Source organism: Mus caroli, unplaced genomic scaffold, assembly GCF_978045245.1.
Source record: "Mus caroli unplaced genomic scaffold, Mus_caroli_1 scaffold_13, whole genome shotgun sequence".
NCBI lineage: Eukaryota > Metazoa > Chordata > Mammalia > Rodentia > Muridae > Mus > Mus caroli.
In genome coordinates, this window is record NW_028227268.1 from 120,387,964 (window position 1) to 120,395,250 (window position 7,287).

Consider the following 7,287-nt stretch of genomic DNA (forward strand, 5'->3'; position numbering starts at 1 on the left):
GGAAGAAAGGAAAGAGAACCTACAAGTGTCTCTTTAAAATGTCCAGCTGGGCAGGTGCACAAGAATAAGAGAAACAGGAAAAGAAACTGTACCAACTAACAATGTCTTATTACTATATAATTTTATTGCTTATTTTTATGGCTTTTATGGTTACTTGGCATCTATTGACAGGGTCTACATATTAGGAAAGCCAGGGAATAGTTGGCAGTAATGCCGGACACAAGTGATGCCTACTGTTCCCAGGTAGTGAGTCTTTTCAATCTTGTATTGGGAAGTTAAGGTAAAAATATTCGTTGATGTGGTTTTCATCCCTAGAGATTCTTTGACAGTCATGTCTTCTCTTTTCCAATGTATTTTATTAAGTGACAGATATGTTTTTAGAGAAAGCATCAAGAAAACAATTTCTCACTGTAAAGAAAAAAATCCATTCTTGAATTTGGAGATTCAAAAAGCATTGGGATTAAAGAAGAGGAAAATCTTTGGGAGAAAAAAAATCAGAGGCTTAAGAGTTGAAGTTCCCAGCAAGTTTGTGACTTGGTGGGAAGGGTACCGGTGGGAGAATGTGTTTTTCCACTATAGGAGACTGGGAAAGGTCCTGGAGATGGGACTTCTGACTCTAGTCAGAAGCAGAAGGATGTAGGCGTGACTAAGCTCATAACTAACTGATCCTGACACCAGGGCTTTTAGCTGTCCTGGACTGAGCTACGTGAAAGGTGAAGGTCTGCAGAAGCCTATCTTCCACACACACAAGCACACTCACTCATACACACACACTATCACATGCATACACACACATACACACACCCAAACTCACTAACACATATCAATATGCTCTCATGAATACACACACACAGCAGCACACACTGACACTTCAACATGCTCACTGTCACTCACATGCTGACACACACTTGCACTCAGTCCAAAACACCCAGTCACATGCCACCATTCTCACACTCACACACACCAACACCCCCCCCCACTATTATTAACACACTTCCAACAGACACACACATACACTCTCACACATACAACCCCTCACACACACTCAGATGCGCTATGAATTCAGGATATTCACAAGACACCTGTACACACACTCAAAGAAAACACACTTACATAGGCACACCCATATACATTTTCACTTATACATTCTCACATACTTACACAAACTTATAGGATACACATGAGTATGCATGCAATTCCCGAATCTATACTTTTAAACACTTCCACTTCTTCCACTCACTGGAACCTCTCTTCTTCCATTTGTCCTCTCTCTCCCTCTCTCCTTCAACTCTCTGCTTAAGCATCAGAGTAAGTCTTCCTGGCCATCTTTTACAAGTACCCTAGGCTTTCCTTGTGCTCACCCTCCTTGTCCCTCCCCATGTTTCTGAAACACTTACCTGATACTATCATCATGTCTTGATTCTCTGCATTCAGAGAGCCATGGTTTTCTTGTCTTTGCTTTTGTGATTTTAGTGTTTTCTTCACTACCATATGTCTAGGATTAGAACAGTAGCTGGACTAAAAAATTGTTGATTAAATATAAGAATAAATGAATGAATCTCAATGCCTCTTTCTTGACAGCTGTGCAAGCCTCCATGGAAACCAGTCATTCCCTTACAGAAAGAGTGAAGAAGAGAACACTGAAGGTATCAAGGAAAACGGTGTCTCTTACCTTTACTCTGATTTGATCCAGAACTAGTCTGTACAAGTTGGCAGAAAGAAGACTGGAGAAATTAAGTTTAACAACAATTTTTTTTTAAATACACCCGATATATACCTAAGTTTGGGGGCACAAGAGATCTGCCTACTAGCAATCCTTTAACATTTAATGTTGTATGTATATTTAATTATACTCTCATAAATTTATTTTTAAATTTTCATACAATATTTTTTGTCATATTTCCCTCTTAAGTTTTTAATAAATATATGTATTCAACAGGTAACTTTTGTAAAACATTTTATCTTTGCACATCTCCAGGCCACTGTGTACAGATTAATTCCCTATTTGTACTGCATCTAGAGCATTTTGTTTGTATGAATCAAACCCCAAATGACTTTAGGTTATTTCTGTTTGTTTTTTAACTATGTCCCCCCCACCAAAAAAAATCTCTAAACATATTGATTCCCACAAAACCAGGATTGCTCAGCCAGTGAGGAGTATTCCTCACCAGACAGCCCTGGCTAGCTGGGATATTGCTATCTGGAGCAGTGTGGCCTCTGCCTCCTGCACACTGGGCTTACAGACATGCATCGGCACACCTGGCTAGGAGTGGTTTGATTAAGGTGAGGTGAGAATAAGTCATCCCACTTGTGAACGAGAGGTAACTGAGATAAACAGCTGCAACAGTAGAAGAGGAACAGATCCGTTCCCAAGCAGGCCGTAGAGGAAGGAAAGGATCTCAGTCTACACTGTCAGAATAGGAATTAGCCGCCTGTATGGGAAGACAGGGAGAGTCTTGGCTGCTGAAAGCAGGCAGAAAATACTCATGGGCTCATAGGTCTGTGTTGACAAAGCAGACAAATCCCTTGCCAGCCTCTTTTCTCTTAGAATAAGATGTGGACAAGCCCTAATTTCAACTGTTTTTTCTTTATTATCAGTGTGTGTGTGTGTGTGTGTGTGTGTGTGTGTGTGTGTACCTGCACGTGTGCATGCCACGTCTTGTGTGTAGAGGTCAGAGGACAACTTTGTGGAGTTGCTTCTTTTCCTTTCACATTTATGTGAGTTTCAGGAGTTGAACTCAGGTAAAATGCCTTTACCTGCTGAGCCATCCTTTTAGACCTCAATAAAGAGTTTTTGTTGTGTATTTTCTGCAAAGGCATTTAGTGGCTGGATGTCAAGAAATGGCCAAATGGTTGAATTTCTGGGAGGCTAAAGGCAAACAAGGCAGCAGGAACAAAGAGAGTGAATATGCAGTGGCTGAAGGGCCTGAGGTCTGGGCGACAAAGCTGCCCTGAGAGGACAAACCAACAGGATCTTGGAGTCTGAGAGAGAGCACAGAGTTTCAAGCACTTGGGAGGCTGAGGAAGGAAGACTACAAGTTTGAGGCTAGCATAAGCTATGTACTGAGACCCTGAAGAGAGAAAGATCAGTGGGTATGAGTGATGGCTTCAAAAGCTTGCAGACCTGAGTTCAAAGTTCCAGGATCCATGCTTTTAGAAAAAAAAAAAATCCAAGTGTGTGTGTGTGTGTGTGTGTGTGTGTGTATGTATGTGTGTCTGGAGGGGGGGGCTCTGTGTGTTTGTGTGTCTGTGTGTGTGTACGACTGTGACCTCAATACTGTGAGAGGTGAGGAGAGAGGGATCCCTGCAGTTTTCTGGCTTCCCATCTAGGTCTTGGTTTAGTGAGAGAGCCCATCTTAGAGGGATATAGTACAGAGTACTGAAGCAGTGTCCTTCCTTAGCTTCTGTGCTCTCTCTCCCTCCCCCTCCCCTCCCCCCCTCCCCCTCTCCCTCTCCCTCTCCCTCTCCCTCTCAAGGATCTGGATTATTGCGAGAAATTCTGAAAAACGTGGAAAATGAGAAAATCACACTGTAGGACCAGGAATATGGCCAGAAACCCTAATAAATGTGGAAAATTAACAACTCACACTGAAGGACCTGGAATATGGCGATAAACCCTGAAAAAAGTGGAAAATTAAAAACCCACAGTGATGGACCCAGAATATCCGAGAAACCCTGAAAATCGTGGAAAATGAGAAATCACACTTTAGGACCCAGAATATCCGAGAAACCCTGAAAAACGTGGAAAAGTAAAAACCCACACTGAAGAACCTGGAGTATGGCGAGAAACACTGAAAAAGGTGGAAAATGAGAAAATCACACTGTAGGTCACAGAAAATGGGGAGAAACCCTGAAAAACGTGAAAAAAAAAAAAACCTCTCACTGAAGGACCTGGAATATGCCTAGAAATCAAAAAAACTTGGAAAATGAGAAAATCATACTGTAGGACCCAGAATATGGCAAGAAAAGCTGAAAAAACATGGAAAATTCACAACTCACAATCAAGGATCTGGAATATGGCAAGAAAACCAGAGAAAAGGTGGAAAATGAGAAAATCACACTTTAGGACCTGGAATATGGCAAAAAACACTGAAAATGTGGAAAAGGAGAAAATAACACTGTATGACCCAGAATATGGCCAGAAACCCTAAAAAAGGTGGAAAATTAACAACTCACACTGAAGGACCTGGAATATGGCGATAAACCCTGAAAAACGAGGAAAATTAAAAACTCACAGTGAAGGACCCAGAATATCCGAGAAACCATGAAAAACGTGGAAAATGAGAAATCACACTTTAAGACCCAGAATATGGCAAGAAAACCTAAAAAACATAGAAAATTCCCAACTCACACTCAAGGATCTCGAATATGGCAAGAAAACCTGAAAAAGGTGGAACATGAGAAAATCACATGGTAGGACACAGAATATGGGGAGAAACCATGAAAAACGTAGAAAATTAAAAACTCACACTGAAGGATCTGGAATATGGCGAGAAAACCAGTAAAAAAATGGAAAATTAACAACTCACTCTCAAGGATCTGGATTATCGCAAGAAATCCTGAAAAACGTGGAAAATGAGAAAAATCACACTGTAGGACCCAGAATATGGCCAGAAACCCTAAAAAACGTGGAAAATTAAAAACTCACACTGAAGGACCTGGAATATGGTGATAAACCCTGAAAAACGTGGAAAATTAAAAACTCACACTGAAGAGCATGGAATATGGCGAGAAACCCTGAACAACGTGGAAAATGAGAAATCACACTGTAGGACCCAGAATATGGCAAGAAAATCTGAAAAACATGGAAAATTCACAACTCACACTCAAGGATCTGGAATATGGCAAGAAAACCAGAGAAAAGGTGGAAAATGAGAAAATCACACCTTAGGACCTGGAATATGGCAAAAAACCCTGAAAATGTAGAAAAGGAGAAAACAACACTGTATGACCCAGAATATGGCGAGAAACCCTTTAAAACGTGGAAAATTTAAAACTCACACTTAAGAACCTGGAATATGGCGAGAAGTCCTGAAAAAGCTGAAAAATGTGAAAATCACACTGTAGGACCCAGAATATGGCAAGAAACCCTGAAAAACATGGAAAATTAAACACTCACACTCAAGGTCCTGGATTATGGCGAAAAATCCTGAAAAATGTGGAAAAATAAAAACTCACACTGAAGGACCTGGAATATGCCTAGACATCAAAAAAAAAAAAAAAAAAAAAAACTTGGAAAATGAGAAAATCACACCGTAGGACCCAGAATATGGCAAGAAAAGCTCAAAAACATTGAAAATTAAAAACTCACACTGAAGTACCTGGAATATGGAGAGAAGTCCTGAAAAAGCTGCAAAATGTGAAAATCACACTGTAGGATCCAGAATATGGCAAGAAAACCTGAAAAACAAGGAAAATTAACAACTCGAACTCATTGGCCTAGAATATGACGAGAAATCCTGAAAAACGTGGAAAATGAGAAAATCACAGAGTAGGGCCCAGAATATGGCGAGAAAACCTGAAAAAAATGGAAAATTAGCAACTCATACTGAAGGACCTGGAAAATAGAAGAAAAGCTGAAAAGAGTAGAAAATGAGAAAATCACACTGTAGGACACAGAATATGGGAGAAACCATAAAAAAACGTAGAAAATTAAAAACTCACACTGAAGGATGTGGAATATGCAAGAAAACCAGTAAAATATGGAAAATTAACAACTCACTCTCAAGGATCTGGATTATCTCGAGAAATCCTGAAAAACGTGGAAAATGAGAAAATCACACTGTAGGACCCAGAATATGACCAGAAACCCTAAAAAAGGTGGAAAATTAACAACTCACACTGAAGGACCTGGAATATGGCGATAAACCCTGAAAAACGTGTAAAATTAAAAACTCACAGTGACGTGCCCAGAATATCCTAGAAACCCTGAAAAACGTGGAAAATTAAAAACCCACACTGAAGAACCTGGAATATGGCGGCAAACCCTGAAAAACGTAGAAAAAGAGAAATCACACTTTAGGACCCAGAATATGGCGAGAAAACCTAAAAAACATGGAAAATTCCCAACTCACACTCAATGATCTCAAATATGGCAAGAAAACCTGAAAAAGGTGGAAAATGAGAAAATGACACTGTGGAGGACACAGAAAATGGGGAGAAACCCTGAAAAACGTGGAAAAATAAAAACTCACACTGATGGACCTGGAATATGCCTAGAAATCAACAAAAACTTGGAAAATGAGATAATCACACTCGAGGATCCAGAATATGGCAAGAAAAACTGAAAAACATGGAAAATTCACAACTCACACTCAAGGATCTGGAATATGGCAAGAAAACCAGAGAAAAGGTGGAAAATGAGAAAATCACACTTTAGGACCTGGAATATGGCAAGAAACCCTGAAAAGGTGGAAAATAAAAAATCACACTGTATGACCCAGAATATGTCGAGAAAACCTGAAAAACATTGAAAATTAACAAATCACACTCAAGGATCTGGAATATGGCTAGAAAACCTGAAAAATTGGAAAATTAAAAACTCACACTGAAGGATATGGAATATGGCGAGAAACCAAGAAAACGTGGAAAAATTAAAAATTCACACTGAAGGACCTGGAATATGGTGAGAAACCCTGAAAAACGAGGAAAATTAAAAACTCAAGACTGAAAGCCTGGAATATGGTGAGAAATCCTTAAAAACGTGGAAAATTAAAAACTCACACTGAAAGACCTGGAATATGGCGAGAAATCCTGAAAAACGTGGAAAAGGAAAAAATCACACTGTAGGACCTGGAATAAGGTGAGGAATGCTGAAAAAGTCGAAAAATGAGAAAATAACACTGTAGGACCTGGAATATGGAGAGAAAACCTGGAAAACGTCGAAAATTAAATTAAAATTAAAAACTCACACTGAAGGACCTGAAATATGGCGAGAAATCCAGAAAAATGTGGAAAAGGCAAAAATCACACTGTAGGACATAGAATATGGCAAGAAAACCTGAAAAACATGGAAAATTAAAAACTCATACTGAAGGACTTGAAATATGGCAAGGAAAAATGAAAATGTGGAAAATGGGAAACTTAAACGATAGGATCTGGATTAAGGCAAGAAACACTGAAAAACTTGGAAAATTAAAAATTAACAGTGTAGGAGCTGGAATATGGCAAGAAATCCTGAAATACATGGAAAATTAAAAACTCACACTGAAGTCCTGGATATGGCGAGAAATCCTGAAAAACGTGGAAAATTAAAAACGCATTCTGAAGGACCTGGAATATGGCAAG